The 24,977-nt window shown below is 43.2% G+C and overlaps 1 protein-coding gene across 4 annotated transcripts in view; it reads left to right on the top strand.

The window, feature by feature from the left end:
- Nucleotides 1–24,977, top strand: part of BACH2 (BTB domain and CNC homolog 2) — a 189,109-nt gene that overhangs the window by 98,879 nt on the left and 65,253 nt on the right. For all 4 annotated transcript variants that reach the window (XM_083608322.1, XM_083608324.1, XM_083608325.1 and 1 more), the window contains exon 2: nt 2,239–2,393. The gene's annotated coding sequence lies outside the window, so the exon portion shown is untranslated. The remainder of the gene's footprint in view (nt 1–2,238; nt 2,394–24,977) is intronic.

The following is a 24,977-nucleotide window of genomic DNA, read 5'->3' as shown; positions in this document are numbered from 1 at the left end:
ATGTGAGATGCTCTGAGCACTTGGAGTGCCCTATATAAATGTGCATTGCTGCTTGAAAGGACGCTCTCTACTTATGCCATCTTCTGCTTTATTGTGTTTTGTTTTTAAAGTGTCTCATTTCCACTTCATTAATTCTAATTTCTGCTTGAGTTCATTCAGGCTGAAACAGAAATCACAGTCCATACCATGGTGATCTTGCAACATTTGAAGCAATCAGTATTGCTGGTTTAGTGCATAACTTTCATGGTAGTTTCTGGAACAGGTCTAATCAGCAAGTGATGGGTTGTTCAAGGAAGAAGGGGGCAGAATTAGAAGCCTGTTCTGGTGGAAGATAATGCTTTTTCTTCCACCCCGTCCCACTCCTCTTCAGCAATTTCGTTCTTCCAGATTATTTTCCCAAACAAGTAGCCTCCAGCTGTGGCAGAATAGCCTCAAGGCAGAACACACATCTTAAACAATGTTTCTGCCAAACCAAACTCCTTGTTTGTTTGTTTGTTTGTTTGTTTGTTTGTTTGTGTGAGTGATTGCATTTGGAGCAGCAGACATGGGTAGATAGATGAGCATTGCTTTCTAGAGATTTGTGGGAAGCCTATTCTCTATACTCAGTTTTGTTGACCTATGATCTACATCTACAACTACCTCCATGAGCATATAGCTGCATTCTGTTGTACCAACCTTGTTTGTGTGGCTTGGAGTGTGAAGCCAATGCAGGAAAAGGATTCATATATACTTGGGTGGAGGTGTTTTACATAAAATCTTGATCAATGGGAGTATGTTCTCCTTGTGCCTGTTTTTTTTTGGGGGGGGGCGTGTAACAAAATTATTTCTATTAATCATTCCCACATTTCAGAATAAGAATAGCTGTATAAAACAGAAGCATGGGATGGAGTTAAGACTAGACACAGATGTTTAGCAATGCATTAGGACAAGGTTAGATTACAACTTACCCTAGCCTGACCCCTGAGCAGAGAAATTCCTGCTTTCATTTTATAGGTCATGTGTTAAACTTAATACGCTCTGGCTCACTCAGTGTAGTGTAAGGATATCTGGGGAACACAGGGAGAGAAATAGAGAGTGAGACATTTGCAGAAACGGAATGAAATGTGTGGGATGCAGTCCCAGGCTTCTACAGCAGTGAACATCAATCACACCTTCCAAGAACAGGGTGGACCTGGTTCTCACTGAGGTGGCAAAGTTATGTTTGGGCTCTGCCACGTCAAGACTGTCCCATGCTATGAAATGGCCACCCACTGAAAAAGAAAAAGGTACATATAGATATCTGGCATGCCAGAAAGAAGCCTTGGCTAGAATCTTCTTCCCTGAATCCTTGTGCTTGAATCTTTCTTGTGGGTTGCCTACAAGCCTCCGGGCAGCTACCGTGAGAACAGAATGCTGGACTAGATGGGCCATTGGCCTGATTCAGCAGGGCTGCTCTTATGTTTTTGTGTTAGCTTTCACATAAAGCCTGGAGTGAAACAGCAGAGACATCTGTACTAGGCCACAGACTTTCCCATCATGTCTCAAGTTTCTCCCACCTCCATTCCAACCTTCCTCCCAGAACAATTGTAATTTGACTGGAAAAAGCAAATGGGGCTCTGTTATGACAAACGCACACACTACTACTTTTGCTACACATGGACTTGTTGATATGTGCTTTTCATCTTTCTCTACAAATTATTTAAGATTTTTACCATCCAGGTAGAACTTGAGTTCTGTATTTATTGAGAATGGTTTATGCAGGCTCTCTGCCCCACCTTACTTTATAGATTGGCAGACAATAGTAGATGACCCAGTGTACAAGGCACTATGTTCCATGGTTACAGAAAGTAATTTCTTCTTTGTGGTTTTCTGTGGTGCATCAAAGACAGGTTATGTGCTTGTACAGAACAGCATTTGGAATCTTCCAGAGCTAAGCTACTGAAACATTTATGTAGGCCACAAATGACTAACACAGGTAGGTATAACTAGACAAGCAATTTTTTAAAGAAATGTTAGCTGGGCTAGTAATTTTTGTGGATTTGTGTGTGTGAGAGAGAGAGACTCTGGCTTTGCTCATTATCAGAACATCCTGAGCATGCTTATTGATTGACTCATTTCTTTAATGCCACTGAAAAACAGAAGCTCAATGTATAGCTTTTAATTCATTATGAGATTATAAAATTTTGTAGGGGAAAGGGGATGCTTGTGCCAATGCAAACCTGTTTTCTGAAATGTGTCCTGATGTTTTGTTATGTTTAGGTTGCCACCAGAGAAGCTGAGCTGCCAGAGGCTTGCCCTGTGAATCTTCAGGCGTTCTTATCTTAATGGATTGCTGTAACCTGTTAATCTCTCCATTTGTCCACTTCCCTGTTTCGTGAGAATATTAGCCAGCACAGATCCTGGGAAAGTTACATGTAAGTCCTGCTTTTGATTCATATTTCATCAAAAACAAAACAAAAAAAATTATGCAAAGAAGTGGGGGTTTTTTCCCAACTGGTGGGGGGGATCCATATAGCACTTGTTAAATCATCCTAAAAGCTGTAATTCTTCAGATAACATTAGACTGTGAATAAATTGATCTTGAAGTACTTATTGTCTCTTTAAAAACTAAATGGAGAATGTAATTTTGTCAATTTGTGGGCTTCCTAAGTATGTTTTCTGCCACAGCTGAACTTGTCACAAAGTACTTTATAAATAGCTTAGGCTTTTTTAGCTTAGGCTTTTTTCTCAAAAGTAGGCTAAGTTGATGTGGTGTGTGTTTGTGCATATATATGCGCAAAACAGGGTAATATTTCAGTTGAGGTGTGGAGAGGTTGTACTGATAAATCACTTCTCAGAATCAGCCTACAGATTCAGCCAGACATCTCTCCCCGCCCCCCCCCCCGCCCCCCAAAAAATACAGATTGGCAACTCTTGCATTTCAGTACTGTGATGGGATGGTGAGCTGCTTGTGCGTAAAATCCTGATCCCTCAGAGTTTGGCTAAGTTCCCAAACCTCTGTCTGTGATGGAGCTCCTTAAACATGGCTCCATCAATCGCTCGTTGAATCGGACAGTGGGCGTTTACGGAACTTCTTCCAGCATAAAAGCTCCTTAACGGAAACACGTCTTCTGGACTCTCGGCGTGACAGTTTCCGCCGAGGAGTGGGTGTTCCTACGGGAGGTCCTGAAACCCCCCCACTGTTCTCGCTTGAAGTATCTCTGAGCTCTCCCTCCGACTCACTTTCCCTTGGAACTCCACTTCTCCCCCTGCTGGTCCCCTCCTCCGCTGAGTGGTCTCTCTCACCCTCCATGAGCCCTTTCACCTCCTTCGTCTCAGATGACAGTTCCCTGACATCCACCTCCCCTCCAGGGCCCCCTTCACCCCCTTCCCTCCCCTCCTCTGCGGGAGGCGAGGGAGCAAAACCCCTGAAGGAACCTCCCTCATCTTCCGAAGTTTCGAACACTTCCCTCCACCTTTTGCTGTTCCCGGTTTCCAAGTACTCCTCCTCCTCGGAGTCGGTACCTCCTTCCAACTCCGATTCCCTGAATCCCTCCAGTTCCTCCTCATCGTCGGTGGTGCCAAAGTACTCCCTCCGGAACCTCGCTACTGGCTGAGGTTTCCTGGGGAACCTTTGGTGGAACGTTTCGATCAAGACCTCGTCATGGACCTCCTCTGCCTTCACCCAGGTGTTTTCTGACTCTGGTTCCCCTTCCCACGCGACCAAATACTCCACCTGATTCCCCTTCCACCTGGAGTCGATGATTTCTGCCACATAGTTGCGGCTTTCCCTTTCTTCTATGGCTGGCCCCCGTGTGGATACCCCTTCACCTTCCCCCCTGTATGGTGACAGTAATGACCTGTGGAATACTGGGTGCAGTTTCATGTGGTTCGGTAACCGGAGTCTGAAAGCCACTGGGTTGATCTGTTGGATGACCTCAAATGGTCCCAATCTTTTGGGTCTCAATTTCTTGCAACCCCCCTTGTACGGCAACCCTTGGGTTGATAGCCAGACCCGACTCCCCACCCTAATTGTTTCACCTTCCCTTCTGCTCTTGTCTGTCTGCCTCTTATATTCTTCTTTGGCCCTTTCTAAGTTGTGTTGGAGTTGACGATGGATCGCTTCCATTTCTTCTACAAAAAGTTCAGCGGCCGGAACACTCCATCTCTCTCCTCCTTCCCCTGGAAACGCCCTGGGGTGGCACCCATAATTAGCCAAAAATGGGCTCATCCCGGTGGACACATTCTCTGCATTATTGTAAGCAAATTCCGCTAGTGCCAACTTTTCGACCCAATCGTTTTCTCTGTCATTGACATAGCACCTCAGGTATTGTTGAAGGATACCGTTTGCCCTCTCCGCCTGCCCATTGGTCTCAGGGTGCCTGGCAGTCGAAAAGTTGACCTCTACGTGCAACAAGCTCATAAGCTTCCTCCAGAATCTGGACGTGAACTGTTTCCCTCTGTCGGACACCAACCTCAAGGGGGCGCCATGCAGCCTAAAAATATGTTCTACAAACAATTTCGCTGTCTCTTCCGCCGTGACTGCATGTGAGCAAGCTACAAAGTGACCCATCTTAGTTAACTGGTCTACTACGACTAGTATGGCGGTTTTCCCCTGGGATTTGGGCAGATCAGTCATAAAATCTATCGACACCGCCTCCCACGGTCGTTCTGGTGTGGGTAACGGTTCTAATAAACCCGCTGGTGCCCGCCTTTCTCCTTTGGCTCTCTGGCATTGGTCACACCTTCTCACATACTCCCGTACATCCTCCCTCACCTTGGGCCACCAAAACTCCCTGGTCACCAACCACATGGTCTTGTGTTGCCCAAAATGCCCCGCTGTGGGATTGTCGTGCAACTGTTTGAGTACTCTCCCCCTCAATTCCCCTTCGGGTATATATAGTGCCCCTTTGTAATACAATGCCCCGTTTCTTTCTTCAAAACCTCCGGGGTCTTCTCCCTCTCTCCTTAAACCTCTGAGCTTATCCTGGGCGTACTCATCATTTACCGTCCCCTCTACCAGTTCTCTTTGCCCCACCCAGGCCGCACCACACACCCAGTGGTCCTCTGGGATAATATGTCTCTCTTCTGGCGCTCCCTCCCCCTCCAAATATTCAGGTTTGCGAGAGAGAGCGTCCGCTCTGATGTTTTCTGGACCTGGCACGTAGCAGATTTCAAAATGGAATTTGGAGAACTCCTGGGCCCATCTCACTTGTCGTTGGTTGAGCACTCGTGCTGTTCTCCAATACTCCAAATTCTTGTGGTCCGTACACACTTGCACCTTATGCTGTGCGCCAATTAGTAAGTGTCTCCATCTCCGGAACGCTTCGTGAATGGCGAGTAGTTCTCGGTCATATACCGTGTAGTTCCTCTCGGATTTGTTCAGCTTACGCGAAAAGAAGGCACACGGTCTCCATTCCGACTTATTGCTCCCTGGCTGAAGCAGTACTGCCCCCACCGCCCGGTCTGAGGCATCAGTTTCCACTCTCATGGGTTTTTGTAAATCCACATGCAGGAGCTGTTCTTCCGAAGCGAATGCCTTTTTCAATTCCTCAAAAGCGTGCTCCGCCTCTGCCGTCCAAACGAATTTCTTCTTGCTGCTTAGACAGTCCGTGATGGGAGCCGTTAAGTGGGCAAAGTTCTTGATGAATTTACGGTAAAAGTTCCCAAACCCTAAGAACCTTTGCACATCTTTTTTGGTTTTCGGTGTCTTCCATTCCAGCACCGCCTGGACCTTGCCTGGATCCATGGCTAATCCCTTGTCTGATAAGCGGTACCCCAGGAATTCCACCTCCTTGGTGTGGAACTGACACTTCTCCAATTTCACCCACAACTGGTTTGCTTGCAGCTGGCTCAGCACTTCCCTGACATCCTTCACATGCTGCTCCTCATTCTCCGAATATATCAGCACGTCATCGAGGAATGCCACGCAATTCTTGTAGAGCAAAGGTCCCAGTACATGGTTCATGAGCGATTGAAAACAGGCGGAGCCTGATTGCAATCCGAATGGCATAACGAGATATTCGAAAGCCCCTAGGGGGGTGAACATCGTTGTCTTCCATTCATCCCCCTTCTTTATTCGTATCAGGTTGTACGCTCCTCTCAAGTCCAGTTTCGTGAATATCTTTCCCTTCCTCACCCTGGTCAAAATGTCATCAATCCTGGGCATGGGGAAAGTCACTGGTTCTGACACGGCATTCAGGGCCCGGTAGTCCACGACCAATCTCGGTTTATCCGTGTTTTTTTTGTCCACAAAAAACACTGGACTGCCCCCCACCGCTCTGGACTCTCTGATGAAACCTCTCTTCAGGTTTTTGTCAATAAACTCCCTCAACTCCTGCATTTCCCTGTCTGACATGGCGTACAGCTTGCCCACGGGGAGCTGGGCCCCAGGGACCAGGTTAATCTGGCAGTCAAAGTCTCTATGCGGTGGTAGTTTATCTGCTTCCCTTTCGCTGAAGACCTTGCTCAGGTCAGCGTATTGTTTGGGCACCTTCCCTTTGTTCGCCACTTCCGTCCCTGCTATGGAGGCTTTTGCCCCTTCTGGCACCTTTCCCTCTTTGCAGTGTTCCAGGCAATGTCCTGACCCAAAGGACACCACTCTCTGATGCCAGCCCACTAGCGGGTCATGCAACGCTAGCCAGCTCATTCCCAAAATGACTGGCGCCCCTCCCAGGGTGGCTACATTGAACGCTATCCTTTCGGTGTGCCTTGCCACCCTCATAACCATTGGGACGGTCTGTAGGCTAACTTCTCCCCCCAACAGCTCCCTCCCATCGATCGTGGTGACCTGCAGGGGGTTGCTTAAAGGGAGTGTCTGTATCTGGTGTTCCGCTGCAAACTCCTTGCTCATAAAATTACAGGAGCTGCCTGAGTCTAACAGCGCCTTGGTCTTTAGTGGGTATCCGTTTGCCAGCTCTAGCAACACCTCTATTACTAGGGCTGGTCTTGGAGGTTCCGGAGTGGGCACTTTTACTGCTCCTTGGCCTGTCTGCAGTGCCCTGACAGAGGCAGACAGGCGTTGGCTTTTACTGGCTCCTGGACTTCCTCCTCCTTCCCCCCAACAGCCCCCGCCATCCCTTGCCATTCCTTTCTTTGCGGGCAGACTCTGGCAAAGTGACCTGGCTGCTGGCAGAGGTAACATTTCTTGGCGCTCTTTCCCTCCTTCTTCCTCCCTTCACTGGGATTTGAAACTGCGCGCGCGCGCGCTGTTCCAACTTCCATCGGCTCTCCGGGCGGGAAACTTGGCTCTGGAATCTCTGGAATGCGGAAATCCCTCCAACGCTCTCCTTTCCCCTCCCGCTTCTCCAAGGCTCTTGCCTCCTGGCGCGCTCCAATGGTCAGCGCTGATTTGGTCAGCTGGTCCATAGACTCCGCCCTGGGCGCCCGGGAAAGTTCGTCTTTCACCGCCGAAGAAAGCCCCTCTTCAAATAGCATTTGAATGGGTTCCGCCGATAGGTCCCACCCCAATCTATGTATCAACATTGTAAACTCAGTCCAGTACTCACGAACCGATCGGCTCCCCTGTTTGCAAGCCATCAATTGTCTGCGTACCAGTCCCTGTTCAATCTCGCTGGAAAACATCAAATCCATGGCGTGAAAAAACTTCCTCGCGTCCTTCAGCATGTCACTATTCCCTGCCATCAGGGGCCGGACCCAGTCTCTCGCCCCTCCTTCGAGATGGCCAATCACAAACGCCACTCGCGATGCCTCATCGGGAAAGTCATTAAACTGCAGTTCAAGAGCATACTGCATCTCTGTCCTAAAGGCTTGGTAGTTCCTGGGGTCCCCCCCAAACTTCTGCACCATTCCTGGCATCTTTCTTGCTAGTGTAGCGCCTTTTGCCTTTTCTGCATCCTGCGCCCTCCTTTCTTCTAGCCTCGCCGTTTGCATTGCTAGCTGGAGTTCCAACACTCTGTACCTTTCTTCCAGAGTTGGACCTTCTCCAGCTCCTGCTGCTCCTCCGGTTCCGGCTGGGTTGCTCATGATGCCTCTCTGCACAAGCTGCTTTCAGGGTCTGTCCGATTGCTGTGATGGGATGGTGAGCTGCTTGTGCGTAAAATCCTGATCCCTCAGAGTTTGGCTAAGTTCCCAAACCTCTGTCTGTGATGGAGCTCCTTAAACATGGCTCCATCAATCGCTCGTTGAATCGGACAGTGGGCGTTTACGGAACTTCTTCCAGCATAAAAGCTCCTTAACGGAAACACGTCTTCTGGACTCTCGGCGTGACAGTTTCCGCCGAGGAGTGGGTGTTCCTACGGGAGGTCCTGAAACCCCCCCACTGTTCTCGCTTGAAGTATCTCTGAGCTCTCCCTCCGACTCACTTTCCCTTGGAACTCCACTTCTCCCCCTGCTGGTCCCCTCCTCCGCTGAGTGGTCTCTCTCACCCTCCATGAGCCCTTTCACCTCCTTCGTCTCAGATGACAGTTCCCTGACAAGTACCCAAGCATTGGCATTTTGGGGAAATCAGGGTTTTCGAAGCTTCCAAAATATACAGAACTAGCTACATGGCAGATTCCCGGTTACTTATTTCTGTGCAGGTAGCTAGTGTGTGTTAACAGAAGAAACCAGTTGCTTGAATCTATCCCTAATGAAACAGTTGCATATAAAATGTGTACCACGTAAACACACTAGATGGATGCCTTTGGTAGCACACTTCAAATGGTGCTTAGCTTATTATTCCGAAGCAAAATCAAAGTAGGAATTTAGGAACTCATATACTCTGGTGACTTCCAATGTGTCTTTCTTGCTCCATAAATACAGAGTGCACCCCCAGGATTTTCTGGGACATCTCAGAGAGTTCTGAAGGTAACTGTTGATTCACATGAGATTGCTCTTACTCTGACACTCTAGGGTATCAAGAATCTTCCGGCTAGCCTTGAGCTGGGCTAGAGGATGAACGCTTCCCAACATCATGCCTAGTGATGCCTACTCAGAAACATTATGCCTCTAAATACCAATTGCTAGGGAAGAACAGCAGAATAATACTATTGCCCACATGCCCTGCTTTGTGGGCTTTCTGTAGCTGTCTAGTTAGCCACTGAGAGAACAGAATGCTGTGCTAGATAAGCCTGTGGTCTGATTTCCTCAGGATTCTTGTCCTCTTTCTGTTTTCTGCTTTTCTTTTTGCTTTCTTGGTGACAAGGGCTGTATTTAATTAGATGCCGGGGCTGAATTTGATGTAGCGACTGTTGCTCCACGTGCTTTTCAACATAGAACTGCCCCAGTCAGGGCAAATGGAGGACATGGGCGGGTATAGAACCTCCCTTCATTTCTGCCTTTGTACCTTGCAACTTTTCAAGTGCTTTTCTTATTTTCTCTTCGAGCTGTTGACAACTCATCTGATGGGCTTTTGAGAGCAGAATAATACGAGGGTGTGCGTTTTAAAATTAGACAGTGCTGTTTGTTATGCGGGAGGAGCAGTGCTAAGATAACATGCCTCTGCGCATCTGAGAGTCATACGGCCCTGCGCATTTTACCAGTATCAGCCTGGAGTTCTCCCACTGTTTCCAACTGGTGAATACATGTCTTATACAGTGGACGCTCGGGTTGCGAACGTGATCCATGCGGGAGGCACATTCGCAACCCGCAGCGCCATGTCTGCACATGCATGGGTCATGATTCGGCGCTTCTGCACATGGCCAAAGCGCGATTTAGTGCTTCTGTGCATGCACGAGCGCTGAAACCCAGAAGTAACCCATTCTGGTACTTCTAGGTTCGGCGCGGTGCGCAACCCGAAAACGCACAACCTGAAGCATCTGTAACCCGAGGTATGACTGTACTGGGTTATGCCATCTGTCTATGCATCCCAGCATTGTCTACTCTGATTGGCAGTAGTATTCCAGTCAGCCTTAGATTCACCTCAGCTGGTACCTGACCCTTTTAGCTAAAGATGTTGGGGATTCAACTTAGGCCCTTCCACATGGAAAGCACATGAGATATGACCCCTCTACTGCTTAATTTCCAGAGCTGACTTGAATTTTGGGGCGCTGTTTTGAAATTGCTTACGTCTGCATGCTTTCCCACATTCCTGTACGAGCCGTGCAACCTGTAATAATCCATTTGTAACGTACGTAATCCACTTCAAATGGACTGTTACAAGGACAAAATAACCCTCTGGCCCTCTCTTCTCCAAATGGATCTTGAGAGCAAAGGGCTTCCCCATAAAGCCAGTGAAAAGCATTATGTTCCATTCATACAATCCAAAACTTTGAAAATAAAAATAGCTGGCGAGGAACATCAACGCTGCTGGTATTCACACTCCACATTCTTTCGCCTGCTCATAATTACTAGAAAGTGCTCTCGCACTGAACTGTCAGACAACAGGCAACAGCGTTGCTCACACACTGCTTTATGTATGTCCTACATGTGGATGAATGGTAGGACACAAACCAATGGCTTCAAGTTACAAGAAAAGAGATTCTGATTTAACATCGGGAAGAACTTTGACCGTAAGAACAGTTCAACAGTGAAACAGACTCCCTTTATGCTGCACTTTTGCTACTTTTATACTCCACTCTTTCTCATAAAGCAGGGTACCTGCCTCTACTACCACCCATTTTGTCCTCATAACAACCATGTTATGGTTAAAGGAGGCACCTCTGTTGTTCAGTGGGTCAGTGCGTCCGGCTGTGAACCATTGCAGGGTGCTGAATTTGATGGCCCTTGGGGTCCCTTCCAACTCTACAATTCTGTGAATGGTGTTGTTAAATAAAATGATAGTGTACCATTGGACAATTGAGTAAAAGGAAGGATATGCCTTATACTATGGACAGGAAGATTGTGCCATTGAGCTCCATGTTCAGTGTTAGCTCCCTGCTTCAAAGCTTTTGCTTAGGAGCATGTGTCAAAAGAGTGAGAAGGGGAACAAGAAAAGTCAAGCTATCCATGAGAGAAAATTTGAAACTTTTTTGTGTGTGTTAGTGTCCCTGCCTCCAGACAGCTCGTCATTTCATTCCTTTTTTTTTTTTTACTAATCTTTTTATTGATATTTTGGAAACGACATCAAACAATACAAAAAAGAAAAAAGACTGAAAAGAAAAAAAAGCAAACAAACAAACAAACAACAACAACAAACAACGCCTATAAACATAAAACAGACAAACCAACATAACATCACTCAATTGACTTCCTTCCATCTCGGTTTAGGCAAAATAAACTCATCGCTTATCTGCAGATTGTATTATATCAGCTCTTTACATCGCAGGTTTTAGATTCCGCCCACTGTGATTTTGGTAATACCTAGATTGATTTCAATGTAACTTAGAAATTTATTCCAGTCGTTCGTAAACTTAACGATTTTTTGATGCCTAATTTTTTGTGACATTCTAGCTAATTCTATATACTCATATAATTTCATTTGCCATTCTCTAATGGTGGGGATATTGGAAGTTTTCCAGTTTTGCGCTAACAAAATCCTGGCGGCCACCATTGCATATTGAAAGAATGTTTGGTCTTCATTTTTGATCTCCTCTCCGATCATACCTAAAAGGAACGCTTCAGGTTTTTTGGGGAAGGTGTATTTCAGTATTCTTTTTAATTCATCGTAAATTTGTCCCCAAAATCTTTTCACTTCGTCACAGGTCCACCACATGTGAAAGAAATTACCCTCTTTAGTTTTACATTTCCAGCATGTGCTGTCTCCGGTCTTATACATCTTCCCCAGTTTTGCCGGGGTGATGTACCAACGATACATCATTTTCTCCATGTTTTCTCGGAGAGCAGCACATGCTGTGAACTTCATACCTTTCTTCCAAAGTTTTACCCATCTGTCAAACTCCAGATTATATCCAAGGTCTCTGGCCCATTTGACCATGACTCCTTTCACCTCTTCATCTTTAGTATCCCAGTCTAACAGTTGGTTATACATTTTGGATAAAAGTTTAGTATTACTTTCTAAGATTTCCACCTGGTACCTGGACTTTTTTTCACTCATTCCTATTTTTTTATGATCGTACCATAACGCATTAATTTGGTGAAATTGTATCCATCCAGTTAATTTATCCTTTAGCTCTTCGTACGGTCTAATTTTCCACCCTCTTTCTGATTTAACTAGGAGATCTTCGTATGTCCATCTTTCACATTCCAGATTTAACTTTTTTATTGTTAAGATATCAATTGGTGAAAGCCACCAAGGGGTGTCTCTTTCAATCAGCTTTTTGTTCCTGTTCCAAACTTCTAATAACGAGCCTCTAATGATATGATTAGAGAAGCCTCTATGGATCTTTCCTTTATCATGCCACAAATAAGCATGCCAGCCGAATCTAATGTCAAATCCCTCTAGATCCAACAAATCCGTGTTTTTTAAAATGGCCCATTCTTTTATCCAACAAAGACAAGCGGCCTCATAATAAAGTTTTAAGTTCGGAACTGCAAAACCCCCTCTTTCTCTTAGATCCGTGAGGAGTTTGAATTTAATTCTTGCCCTTTTCCCTTGCCATATAAATTTAGCTAAAGTTCTTTGCCAATTCTTAAAACATGCCGTACCTCTAATTACCGGGATATTCTGGAATAAAAACAGTAGTCTCGGAAGAATGCTCATCTTAATCGCGGCCATCCTTCCTGTCCAGGACAATTTTAACCTATTCCAAGTATCTAAGTCTTTCTTAATTTCTCTCCAGACCTTAGTGTAGTTATCCTCTACTAAATTTATATTTTTCGGGGAGATCCATATTCCCAGGTATTTTACCTTTTTCACCACTTTAATACCTGTTTTTAGTTCTAGCTGGTTTTTTACATCTTCGGCCAAATTTTTTGTTAAGATCTTAGTTTTTATTTTATTTAACTTAAACCCAGACAATTTACCGAATTCCTCTAATAACTCCAGGGCATTACTGGCACTTTCTATTGGGTCCTCTAAAGACAATACCAAAATACAAGAAAGGATTTGGGATAATCTAGCTATGACAGAAATGCGTCAGAAACAGCTTCATTTAAAATTTAGGGGAGTAGGTGAGGAGATGAATGAAGATATAAAAGAAAAAATGACTAAAGAATTATCTAAGTGGCTGGGAATAAAAGAAGAAGATGTGGCCTTCTCTATAGAGAATGCATTTAGAATAAAGGTGAAACCGCAACAAATCAAGTCAAGGAAACTCCTTGGAGATTGTTTAGTGATCTTTAATTCAATTGAGATGAAAAATTTAATTCTGAAAACGAGCTACCAAAAAAAACTTATAATTGAAGGTAGACCTATTATTATTTACAAAGAAATACCAGTTAGGTTGTTACGTAAAAGAGAAGGGTACAGACAAGTGGTAGGTGTCCTAAAAAGAAATGACATACAATATAGATGGGAGTTCCCTGAAGGGGTCACCTTCTTCTATAAAGACAAAAAATTTAAGTTGACGGACACTCAAGAGGTGGAGAAATTTCTAAGAAGGTATGAGAAGGAGCTTGGCAAGGCCGAAATCAGGTTAGGAGACAGGGGGGAAAGTAAAGATGAGAGAAGAAAAAAGAAGGAGAGGGGAAGTGAGAAAGATGAGAAAGAAGAGGAAGAAGAAGTTGATGAGGAAGAAGCCGCGGTGGGAAAAGATGCGGCAGAAGAGGAGGAACTCTTAGGGAACAGGGGTTCCAGACTATAAGATTGGTAACCCGGTTAGAGTAAATAAAAGTTAAACATAACAGCATCGCTGAAATTTCTGTCCTGGAATGTGAATGGGCTAAATGAAAAACTTAAAAGGAATAAAATTGAGAAGGCTTTGAAAAACAAGAACTATGATGTGATCTGTTTTCAAGAGACACATGTAGCCAAAAAACATAAACATATTTTGATAAATAAAAGGTTGGGGGTGGAATTTATTAACTCAGACGTAAATAAAAAAAGAGGAGTAGTTGTTTACGTTAAGGAAAAATGGGACCCCGTATTAACTTGTAAAGACGATGAGGGAAGAATACTGGGAATACAACTTAATCATCAAGGGGAAAAAATCAATGTGGTAACAGTTTATGCCCCAAATACAAACAAAGCAGAGTTTTTTGAAAAATTGGAACAAATATTACTAGATTTGGAAAATTACAAATTAATTCTACTTGGAGACATGAACGGTGTACCAATACCAGAACTTGACAGAAGTGGAAAAAAGGGGAAATCGAATCAAGGGAAGCTCCCAAGATCATTTAGTAATCTTGAGGAAAATTTAGATTTAATAGATATATGGAGGCATAAAAACCCAATAACGAAGCAGTTCACACATTTTTCAGAACCCCACCAGAGTTGGGGTAGAATTGATCAGATTTGGGTGTCACGTGCATTATCGACAAGAATAACAAAATGTGAGATCCAGCCTAGAACCCTTTCTGATCATTGTCCAATAGTCTTGGAAATAAAACGTGAAATATCGGGAGTGTACAGGTGGAGAATGAATGAATATCTATTTGAAATTGACGAGGTGAACGAAAAGGCTAAAAGTACTCTGAAAAATTATTTTGACTTAAATCTGAATAAAGAAACCCCAATTAATATAGTTTGGGATGCGAGTAAGGCAGTGTTAAGGGGTTTTTTAATACAACAAAACAATTACAGAAGGAAACTTAGAGAACAAAAGAAAGAAGAAATTATTACCCAACTGAGAGACTGTGAGAAAAAATTAACAATAAACTCGGGAGATGAAAGGACTAAACAAATAGTTAAAGTGCTACAATCACAATATTCAGCATTACTAAACCAAGAAGTAGAATGGAGAATTAAATCCATGAAGCAAAAATATTTTGAATCAGCAAATAAAACGGGGAGATTACTGGCGTGGCAATTAAGAAAAAGGAAAAAGCAAAATGTGATTAATAGAATAAAATCGGGAGATATGATAATAGAAGATCCAGATGAAATAAAAAAAAAGTTTCTCCAATTCTATGAAAAGTTGTATGAAAAAGGAGAGGAAGATAACGTAGAAATAGGAAAATACTTGGAAGAGTATAGAGGGGAATATTTAACTGATGAAGAAAGAGCTCAATTAAACAAGAAGATTACAATGGAAGAGATTAACGAGGCTATTAAGAAGATGAAACCCGGAAAAGCACCCGGACCGGATGGACTGTCAGCAAAGTATTATAAGATTTTAAGGGAATATCTTGCTCCGGTGCTTAGTGAAGTGATTAATGATGTTCTACAAGGAGGGAAGATTCCAGATTCATGGAGGGAGGCACACATCACATTAATACCAAAAGCGGATGCTGAAAAGATGGACGTAAGTAACTACAGGCCGATATCGTTACTTAACTGCGATTACAAAATCTTCGCAGATATTTTGGCGAACAGACTCAGGAAATACTTAACAAAATCTATTCATAAAGATCAAGCGGGATTCCTCCCTAACAGGCAATTAAAAGATAATGTTCGGCATATACTGGACATTATTGAGTATTTGGATCTTAGGACCGACATTCCTGCGGCGATGATTTTTATCGATGCCGAAAAGGCTTTCGATAATGTTTCTTGGAGGTTTTTAATACAATGTATGAAAGCAGTAGGAATAGAAGGACCATTTTTGGAAGGTATTAAAGCAATATACTCAAGCCAAAGGGCCAAACTGATAATTAACAATAATCTCACTAATTCTTTTACAATTGCAAAGGGCACGAGACAGGGGTGCCCGTTGTCTCCCCTTCTATTTATTATGGTTTTGGAAATAATCGCAAATAAAATAAGGAAAACACCAAAAATAAGAGGTATAAGAATTGGAGAAAAAGAATATAAATTAAAGGCTTACGCCGATGATTTGGTATCGTCATTTCATTCCTATTTCCTGTCTTCCACATGACAAAAAGCCTAAATTGATGGAGCATGACTTAACATTGCCCATCCTATTCTTCCCAACCCTGCTTTGCCTGTATGACCTATGTGTCCCAGTGTAGTCACTGTTTATTGTATTTGCTTTAGTTCTACTGTGGCTCTTATATTTATCAAGGTTCGTGAACCTCAGATCTTATGGCCAAATGTGGCCCTCTAGGCTTTCCTATCTGGCTCTCAAAACACACCTTACTGACCCTTCTTTGTATCCCGAGTGCTTTGCTTGGCTGGAATGTGCCTTAAACTCCCACAAGAGATTTCTGACAGTGTTGGTGATTGTGTTGTTTTTGAAGGAAGGAGTGAAAGTGAGCTAGAGTCAAGGAGAGAGACAACAGTGTTATAGTAGCAGCTTGCAAGCATGGGAATGAGGACAGCTTAAATCCACAATGTGAAAATATTGGAGCACAACTCAAGGCAACTGTAGAAAGCTTTGAAACACAAAGTTTAGGTTGGCAAAATCTCATGCGCATTGGTGCAGTTTCCTGATAAGCTCACAAAAATATGGACCTATATTTCCCAGATTTGGGTCTTTTAGTTGAAGCTTCCCAATTCCGTTATGAATGTAAATGACCTCAGAACTGTCAGGTTTTTGTAAACGGGAAAGTGCCACCAGAACCACTTGTAATACTTGGGATCTTTTTTTGTCTTTGGGTATGCTGCTACTTTAGACGAGGCTGGGTACTGTGATGCCCACTATTCATAGTCTTGGGGGGTCATGTGATTATTTGCAGCTGCTCAGATAATTCTACCAGGATAACCCAGAAAGAATTTGTAGAATGAAAACTGCACTGGATCAATGCTCAGGAACGTGAAATATTCTGTATAAGGACATCTGTCATTCACACTCCTGGTGTCCCCAGCACAAGTTTAAACTACCCCTTTCTTGAAAACGACTTCACACATTGCACTTTTCATTCAGATGTGCATGTGAACCACTTTATGTGTACCCAGGAGTGGGCGTGTGTGTTCTCTTTGTGCATTGTACAGCTCCAGGCTCCCTCTTGCATGTGCATGCTGTGGCATGTGTCCACCATGTAACATTTGAAGGGGCCCAGCGTCTCTAAGCCTATTCTGTGCTTGGAAAGTATCAAGTACACTATTCAAGGATAACCATCTTTGGATTCAGACTTGGTGAAGGATTTATAGCCTGACTCAAGAACATGCCACAGCGGCAAATGGAATATTTAGAGGAAAGCAGGCTGTATACACGCCAGTGCAAGGTTGAAAATCAGTACATAATGCTGGCACAGCCACCACTGTACTTCAGATTGCAGGCAGTACTTCAGAGTAGACACTTAGGATGTGAATTAATGTGCTTAAATCTTTGTGCTAACGGAACAAAGAAGCTGATTAAAGGTGTACGGCAAGCATGAATCATACACAGTGGTGCCTAACGGAATAGTGTGTGTGTGTGTGTGTGTGTGTGTTAAACGAGTGGGTTTTGAGCCAGCAAATGCTGTCGTTATGGCTACTTTTAGCAAGTGCTGCATTCTTGCTTCAGAGCAGTCCATTTCACATAGCGTTACAAGATTATTGCCTTCTGAGCTGTAGCTTGAAGCATTTTGGTTGCTTTTGCATTTGAACAACACTTAACTTTTAATGTTGAAATTCGTTTTTGAAAAAAATGCTAAGGTCATCATATAACATTAAAAGTATAGTGTTGGTTTTTATATAGTGCCAGTAACATTGAGAGCACCATGAGGCTTCTAAAGGTTTAACTATCCATCATTCTTGAAGAACATAGGAAGCTGCCTTATACAAGGAAGCAAGTGCCTTATAGCTCAGTATTGTCTCCACTAAATGGTCAATGGTTCTTGATGGTTTCAGGCAGAGAACCTTCCCAGCTGTACCTGAAAATGTCATGGATTTAACCTGGGACCTTCTGCATGCAAAGCAGATGCTCTTCCACTGAGCTATGACCCTTTGCAGTTTCGGTTTCGCAGCTTTCAGAAAATTGCAACATGTTCACAAATCCATTAAATTCATGGTTTTACTTAAAACTATCTTTTGATGGTCTGTTAGCATCTGTGTGCAATTTTGAAAGTGCAGTGTATTTTCCTTTATCTACCTAGCCCTCACTTCCCAAAGAAAATACTAGTATCTATGCATTCTAGCATGCATAGATCTCAACCTCCTGGTTGTAACACTGCCCCCAAGGATTATTGCTGAATCCGCAGTATGAACTGCCCATGTTCTAGCTGATGACTGCACACATATGTATATTCTCACATCACATTTCACACGTGTGTCTCCCCCACCCCACCCACCTTTTTTTTGTTTTTTTACACCACAGCGTGGGAATTGTCATTGTTTCGAAGTGGTTGGAGTTGTACAAACTGAAGCTTAATCCAGACGAGAACAATGCACTATTGATTCAGGTTTCTTGTGATCTAGGAATAGGTGTCCAATCTGTATTGGACAGGTAGTGCTCCTCTTTCTTAAAAAGTTCTCAGCTTAGTAGTGATCCTGAATGGCCAACAGCAGCGGCCAGGGACGCCTTTTATCAGTATGTGAATTGCATCCTTTCCTTGAGAAGTCAGACCTTGCCAGCGTCATTCCCACTGTAGTCACCCTGTATGCTCTGATGTTGGGACTGCCTTTAAAAACAGATAGGAAGCTTCATCTGGGGCAGAATGTGGCTGCCAGGATATTACTAGAACTGGCAGATTGTACACATAATTCCAAAATTATGCCATCTACATTGGTTTCCGCTTTGTTTCCAGGCTCAATTCAAAGTGCTGGCTCCCTAAATTTTTCATCGTTAAAGATCAAAACCAGCACTTTGAAGTAGTTTCTGAAAAGACTGCAACCAGACTATATGTTAATCATCCCCACTCACATGAAACTTGCCTGACTCATAAGATCCTCTTCTGTGGCCAGCTGAGTTCCATCTGCCCCTGCCATTAGAAGTGTGGTGGTGGGCACAAGGGACAAGTCCTTTTTTTATTATTATTATTTTGCAGCGCCAGAAAAACAGTTGTTACAACCACCGTCGGTTTACCGGTGTGCCACCTTTTCCCTGATAAACAGCACCCAGAGTGGCTTGCAGTAGCCTTTGAACCAAGTGCAATTGACAAGAATATGCATAATAAAATGTATCACCGCAGCATTCCAAGACAGTCAGTTAACAATTCAGTTTAGAGCATATGGGAATAGTATAAATTGGGGTTGTGCATTCCAGCCAGGCAAAAACACTCAAGGTGTGAAATAGGACCCCTGAGGGGTGTGGCCTGGGGAGAGTCCCAAGGGCCAGATGGAGAGGCTGGGGGGGCACATTTGGCCCCTGGGCATGAGCTTCTACATCCCTGAGTTAATGTTTCAGTCGGCTCTCCAAAACCCCTGAGGTTAATAAATACAATATTAAACTAAGACTGGACAATCCACTAAAAATAAGAAATTAAGCTACAGTAATAAAAATCCTGAAACAGGATTCAAATTAACCACAATATAATTTACCAACCCACATTACAGAACAGGATAACAACGTAAAGCGAAATATTTATCACAATCCGTTTCAAAACAAATGAGCAGAACGTTAAGTCCACAATCGGCGTATCATGAACCCGACGAAAAGCATATCATATTGATACATTCAAAATTGTACTTATATTAAACAGTCCTTTTAAACTCATGCTTAATAATAATAATAATAATAAAACACCAGATTTAGCAGCAGAAAATTAGAACTTTAGGAATTGGGTGCTTTAACCAGAGGCAGGAGCAGTTGGTATGGTTTAGCCTGGTTTGTATGAGAGCTGCTGCTGGAGTCTTTAATCTGAGATATTATAACCCAGAACTGCAGCAGCAACAGCAGCCCTCATAGAGATTAGGCTAAACCATGCAAATTGCCTCTCTTCTTATCCGTTTCTCAAGACTCTCCCAAGGCTTTGCCCCCTCCCCAGCTCTACTATACACCCTCCATCAGTGCTTTTGCCTGGTGAGAATACGTATGTCCTTAAACTGTGATAAGCCTCTGACTTCTGTGTAGCTAGACTGTAGCCTGTTGGACAAAAAGTAAACATGACATCTGTTGCTCTGCCCACTTTTGCTTCTGGTTCAACTCACTTTTGCATGTTGCCCCTTGGAAGTTGCCCACGAGGAAATGCAAGCCTTGAACTAAATAAGTTTTAACCCCCACTCCCCCAATCTATGCTTTGTTGCCCTTTTTTGACGTGCATTTGAAAGCAGGCTCCCATCCACGTTCTTGCACAGGTCTTGCACGAATCTTTCTTGATGTATATACTCAAGCAGAGCTGGATCAGAGCAGCATGGTTGCAGATGTGTGCTGGAAATTGTTCTGCAAGGGGAAGACATGGGCTCAATAACTCTTCATATATAATGTTATCGGAAGGTGTTGAACGGTCAGCCATCTGTCACTGTCATACAGGATAATAAAGCTAATGGAACTGCTGACACTTGAAATAGGACAGCATCATAGTGAGAAACTGCTATTTCCCTTTTTTATGCCTTTGCTGGAAACTGCACTATGCAGACACTAAATTAAGATAAATGCCATTTGTAACCCCACTGAACATAAAATTAAAGCTTGGAAGCCATTTCACTGTGCATATTGGATGCTTTTAAATATTCTAGCTTTTGTTCCCTGCTTCCAGTCTTTTTCTCCATGTCCTAACACTAATGTGAAATGTCCCTTAAGTTACTGTAATGCTAAATTATTTCTCCCCCGGCCCCCCAGCTGCCTACCAGACGCTGCTTGTAGCGTTTTCAGGTTGCAACCTGTGTATACTTCTTCACATCCCAGATTGGTAGGACCCCCCCCACACACACACAATGTTGGAGGTAACTAGAAGGGATGCAGTTTCATACGTTGGCATTGGGCAAAGAGAGCTCCGTGGGGAAAGAGCCAAAAATTGCAAGCTTCAGATACTTGCTTCGAGACTGTAGCAACAACAACAAAAGAGTATATTTTAAAATGGTTTGTGGTGGTAGTTTCTTTTGTACCTAATAATAGCCAGGGTTATATAGAGGCACTGGGAAAATAATCACAGCTGGCCCTCCATAAATCTTGCCCCTGTGATGAACATTTCCCTGTAGGTCAGTCGCTGTCTTTTATGGACCGTAAAGTTTCCCATAGAATCCTTCACATGCCAAGCGCTAGTCATTTATTTCAAGACAATTTCAATGAAAGATTACTTAAAAAGACGATACTAGTGAAATCCACTTTCCCTAACCTTAGCCAGTGAAACTCAAATTCTTCTCACCACATAAGTTTTAATTTTACTGCAGTTTCAATACTTCCTTCTGTGCTCGTCCCATACTGTACAGTCATTTAGTGTCTGATCTGAGGGCATTGTGGTTGCAGCTTGAGTAAGATGTGACCCATTTTTCATAACACTTCTAAATGCTACAAATACCAGACGTATTTGGAACTTCTACAACATGAAATAATCTTCAGAAAAGCACGTTGCTGCTGCTGTTAATTTATTATATAGCACTTCTAGTTTTAAGTGCTTTTACAGTAATCGTTTGTTAATCCCCTCATTCATCCTGGCATTGCACTCTGTGGGAAGGGTCAGTTTTAGTCCTGTTTTGTCCCTAAGGGGGACAAAACATTTAAATCTGGGCAAGTGAGTGAAGGCCCAAAAAGGTTCGCAATCCCTGCACACAGCCATCTCTTCTCAGTAGGTGAAGTGAGGCAGCCACATCAGACAGCTGATTTTCAGTGCTATGAAAGAGCAGCAAATGGTTAGTTATTTTATTAATGTCATTTTTGCTGCTGGGGAAGAGAAACTTGTGGGATTTTTTTTGCCTCAGGTGCCAAAATAGCTTAATTTGCAGGGTGGGAGGCATTTGCTACTCTACCTCAGGCAACAAAATGCCTTGGGCTGGCCCTGATTAATCATTAGCTTATTTACAGTGACTAGAGGAGAGTTCACAAGAAGCCATGTCATAATGGAAGGTCAATGGACATAACAATGTGCAATTTCAGAAAGGGGGTTAATGGGGGGGGAAGGAAGCTGGCTTTCTGAACTGTCTTCATCCAACTGTGTCTGCTCTCAAGGTGGGTTTCTGCTAAATAGGCAGAAGATGTAAGCGAAGTTAGTCATGTGCGTGTTAAAAGAGAATTGCTTCTGAAATGCATGTATTTCACGGAAAGAAAAAAAATTAGGTATGCATGAGACCCATAATGGGGGGAAAGGCGCACGGTGTTGTGTGTCATATGTATTAAAAATTAGTCTAATTTGCAAAGCAAGTTCTGAAGTACAGTATTTAGTCCCAGCATCATGCTTGACTGTACAATGTTTCTGTGTCTTCAGGTACGATTATGACTGCTGGGGTTTTTTCTTCTCACTGTAATCTATTTTCTGGGAGGGGCTCACGGCACCAGATCTGCATGCAGAAGGTCCCAGGTTTAATCCTTATCATCACTGGGGGGAAATATTGTGTAGAGGGTGATGTGAAAGACATTGAAAGCTTCTGCCAGCCAGAATGAATCATACTGGACTACATAGACAGATACTCTCTAACCAGCCATAAGGCAAGTTTGTACATCGTTTAGGGGTGGACCATTCATAAAACTCCCCAGCATTAAGTTGCTCGGCAGCTTCTTTGTTAACTATTTACAATGTGCATAATCCAGACAAAGTTAAGCACTTGAACAACTAATTAATTTCAGTGGAAGAGTTAAGAGCCACCTTCAATAGCTGCCGCTGAAATCAGGGGTATTTAAAAGGGCTTGAAAGTGACTGCATACTATGCGGTGTTTCCACATAACCTCAGCCTTTTCCATTTGAAATACAATGCTAGCCGTCCTTACGGTGGTGCTTTATGTTTTACTGACTGTCCGTGTATGTTTATTTGTTCATCTCCATTTATGAATCACTTCCTATGAAACACCTCAAAGCAATCATTTAAAATGTTACCGTTCAAAACATATGAAAAACAAGTTTGTATACGAGAACCATTTCAAATCTAATACAGATACAAACTAGGATGTTCCTCAATGCTCTGATTAACAGTAGTGATCATATAGGTATATAGCAGGGAATCAGGTATAGTTTGGGACCCCCCCTCCCTCAGAGCAAACGTTAACATATCACCTCATCGTCTTGACATGTTTTCTGCAGCTTTTGCCGATTATTGCTTTGGCATCTGCATGTATCAATTTACAGCAGAGATTTCCATAATGGAGCCAATCCTAGACGACCTCTAGCCTGCATGAAACCCTTACCTCATGTCCTCAAGGGCGACCTAGATTCATGTGGGCAGAGAACTGCTCCAGTAAAGTAGAAAGAGAGTGAGATAGGAGATCCAATTATAAGGAGCAAAAGTGGTGTTCAGGTGAGGAATGCAGAACCCAGACCGATTCCCTTTTAGCGCTGGAGTCTCTAGTAGTGGGGAAATAACCTATTGGAAGAGTCAAGCAATGAGAAAGAGGATATTCTGTCCGCATCCCGCCCCCTTTTGGTTCAGAAACCGGACCTACCTACATACATTTCCTTCCTGCTTCCTAGGTGATTTCAGCAAGTCTGATGGTGACACAGGGATCTGTCACCATCATATCTAGTTCAAACCCAAGCTCTATACATTTCCACCCCCTATATCTGTTCATCAAGAAGCAACTACGTTTTTGGGTGGCGAGGGCAGATGGAGAGGAAGAGACTTGTTCTGGTTTGGTTTTAAGTGAGCCATCAGTCTGGGTTTCCCCCCCACTCTTTGTCTTTGTTGCATTTTTGTACTTGCCTTGTAGGTGTTGGAAGTGTGGGCGGACAAGAAAAATTAGTGGTTTTAATAAGACTTTCCATCTATTGCCCTTTTGTGTACAACTGAAAATAAAGACTCATATAATCTGGAGCCGTAGACCAAACATAGTCAGTCTGTTAAATGCTCACAGTTGGCTGGCTTGCAATCCTGCCTCTGTCTGTCTGGTAAGATCTATATTTTGTATTTGGCAGCTAACTCAGTTGAATTGAAAGAGGGTTTTCAGGTTAAAATAGCAGTTGTTCTGTATGAGATAAAGTATTTGAACTTGCTTACTCTAAAAAAAAAAGCAAAATAGTGTGGATGTGTAAAATAATTTTCAAAGGTTTGGCGTAAGTGGCTACGAAGCCTTGTATTCTTGGTTAAAATTTATCACCCAAAGTGCAATTGTGCATTTAACATGGATCTGGATGCAAAACCTACATTTCTGGACAAAGCCAAGATCCATCAAGCATTGGCACCAGATGGTTGTTGTAGGCAGGGCATGAAAGTGACCGGTATCACCTGTTGTTTCTTTGCCAGCATCTGGTAGTCAGGGATATTCTGTACAGTACATTCTGTACATCGAGGTTCTGTTTACAGGTCTATAGACCTAGGCTTGAATCCACTTGTGTCCTTCCATTCATGGAAGGACCTTTGGTCCAGCAGATGCCTCAACTGATGGTAGAGAAGACCCAGCCTTTGCCCATTTCCCTGTCCTCTTTGCATCTTCTTGCGCCTTCTGAAAATCTCTTCCAGATGTTTGAAGGATCATACAAGATAGCATGGAAGGTGATGCACAGCTCTGCAAGGAGAAGGGGAAATCATCTCCCCACCTCTTCCATTAGAAGAGGCTAATGCTCTTTGGTAGAGCAAAGGCTCTTTGGTAGACAGAAGGACATAACTGGATACAAACCCTAATCTCTAAATCTATGGTGGCCATGTTAATTGACAGTGGTTTGTTTGCTTCTCATTACTGTTGTTTGTTTGTTTGTAGAATTTATATCCTGCCCTTCATCACAGGCAACCTTTCAATGGGTCATTTATTAATGAAACGAACACATACAAGAAAAACAATCAAGAAAACAATTAAAACTACGTAAACAACCTAAACCCTCACATTCAATGTGCTCCTTGAGCAAAATACATTTGAGGGCATTTGTCTTAGCTGGTTAATTTGTTTGTTTGGACTTTTGGCGATTACAGATCTGAGAAGTTGAATATGATCACTTGCAGGGTTTCTGTTTGTTGTGTTTTAACTTTTTGTGTAATTGGGATTTGAATTGTATCCCTTTAATATTGTATGTCTCCTGAAGACATTGCTGTATCAGGAGATGAACAATCTGAATGATTATTATAATATAAAAATCAAGCAAGTGGCTTGATATATCAATCCCCATCGCCACCCAAAAGATAAAGGAAAAGGAAGGGTGATTTTAGCTATGGGACAGGGTGGCACTTGCAAGGCTTTAGTTCTGGTACAGAATGTCCTAAATAGCTCGGGACCCAATTACCTGAGAGAACACCTTCT

Source organism: Podarcis filfolensis (assembly GCF_964270895.1).
Source record: "Podarcis filfolensis genome assembly, chromosome: 3".
Lineage (NCBI taxonomy): Eukaryota > Metazoa > Chordata > Lepidosauria > Squamata > Lacertidae > Podarcis > Podarcis filfolensis.
The sequence above is the reverse complement of the archived record's forward strand: the minus strand, read 5'-3'. Positions and strand labels throughout refer to the sequence as shown.